This window comes from Apteryx rowi, unplaced genomic scaffold (assembly GCF_003343035.1).
Source record: "Apteryx rowi isolate R43461 unplaced genomic scaffold, aptRow1 scaffold_2373, whole genome shotgun sequence".
NCBI lineage: Eukaryota > Metazoa > Chordata > Aves > Apterygiformes > Apterygidae > Apteryx > Apteryx rowi.
The window spans coordinates 1-2,005 of NW_020448723.1; the positions used below are offsets into that span (position 1 = coordinate 1).

Here is a 2,005-nt window from a genome sequence, read left to right on the forward strand (position 1 = left end):
GAAGGATTTCTGTCCCTGAGGATGCATGAGGCCACATCTGGAGTGCTGGGTGCAGTTCTGGGCTCCCCAGTAAAAGAAAGATGTAGATTTATTGGAGCGAGTCCAGTGAAGGGCCACAAAGATGATTAAGGGACTGGAGCTTCTCTCATACAAGGAGAAGCTGAGAGAGCTAGGACTGTTTAGCCTGGAGAAGAGAGGGCTGAGGGAGGGCCTTATCAATACGTAGAAATATCTGAAGGGAGGGTGTAAAGAGGACGGGGCCAGATTCTTCTCAGTGGTGCCTAGTGACAGGAACAAGAGGCAATGGGCACAAACTGAAATGTGCGAAATTTCGTCTGAACATGGGAAAACATTTCTTCACTGTGAGGGTGGTTGAAAACTGGAACATGTTTCTCAGACAAGCTGTGGAGATTCCACCCTTGTAGCTGTTCCATGCCCAACTGGATATGGTTCTGGGCAACCTGCTTTAGCTGATGCTACCTGAGCAGGTGGATTGGACCAGGTGATCTCCAGAGGTCCCTTCGAACTTCAACTATTCTGTGATTCTGTGATTCTCTGTTTTTTTTGTTTTTTGGTTTTTTTTGGTTTCCCCCCTCCGGGTTCAGGACCACATGACTATTCTTCTAGCAAAAGCTTCCTCTCCGTATTTTAAACCAGGTACAGAAATAAATACTTTTTTTTTTCAGAACCCCTCTTGAAAGTGGGAAAAAGACAGATCTGCAATGCTGATAGAGAAATGGGAATGGGACAATGGAACAACACTGATGGAGTTCCTCCTGCTTGGAATGGGCAATGTCCCCACACTCCAGACACCACTCTTCCTCCTCTCACTTCTAATCTACTCAGTGTCCATGGTTGGGAACATCCTCATTGTTCTGCTTATCGTGACAGATCGGCACCTGCACACCCCCATGTACTTCTTCCTGGGCAATCTGTCCTCCTCRGAGACCTGCTACAGCTCCACCATCCTGCCTGGGCTGCTGGCCAGCTTTATGACCAGGGACAGGACAATCTCTGCTCACGGCTGTATGGCACAGCTCTATTTCTTTGGCAGTTTTGCAGCTACTGAATGTTACCTGCTGGCAGCCATGTCCTACGATCAGTACTTGGCCACATGCAAGCCTTAGGACATGGAAGGTCTGTCTCCAGATGGCAGCTGGGTCCTGGCTAGGGGGCTCGCTGCGCTCTGCCATAGTCACGTTCCTCTTGTCCCAGCTGAATTTCTGTGGCCCCAGCACAACTGACCACTTCTTCTGTGAGCTTACCGCTTTGCTGGAGATTTCCTGCAGTGAAACCAGGAAGGTCAGGCTCATTGCTTTCCTATATGGCTGTTTGGATATAGTAGTCCCCTTCCTGTTCACACTGGCCTCTTACGTGTGCATCATAGGTGCCATCCTGAGGATCCCATCCAGCATGGGCAGGCAGAGGGCCTTCTCCACCTGTTCCTCTCACCTCACTGTTGTCTCTGTTTTCTATGGCACCCTCATCATTGTCTACGTGCTGCCCAGAAACACCAAGCTGAGAGAGCTGAACAAAGTGTTCTCCTTTTTCTACACTATCCTTACGCCCCTCGTCAATCCCCTCATGTACAGCCTGTGGAACAGGGAGGTCAGGGAGGYCCTGAGGAAAGTGCTCAGGAGAGATTTGGGTGGCATCCAGAGCTTGCACTGGTTTGCTGACACTGGGCACAAACAACTTCCAGCTCTTTTGGAAAGTCAAGCACTAGGTGCTTGGGACCTCTTTGRAAGTGCCTGGCATTGAGTCTGCTTGTGGAGTGGCAAGGGGATGAAAGGGAAAGGTCCTTGGGAAGAAATGTACTTATTTAGAAGAGAAAGTTAAAAATGTCATTTGTTTGCCTTTTTTTGGGAGGAGGGGATGGTGGGGGCATGGTGGGGGCATGGTGGTTTTACCTGTGCCAGCTGTTGAAATGAACTGTTGAAATGGGATCTTTCATGCTGTGGGTCTCTGGGATGGCAGCCATCTATCCCCCTCTTGCACACTTGCA

The 2,005-nt window shown here is 49.6% G+C and overlaps 1 pseudogene; it reads left to right on the forward strand.

The window, feature by feature from the left end:
- The first annotated feature begins 722 nt into the window (after nucleotides 1-722).
- On the forward strand, nucleotides 723-1,761 carry LOC112966218 (annotated as a pseudogene).
- The last annotated feature ends 244 nt before the right edge of the window (nucleotides 1,762-2,005 follow it).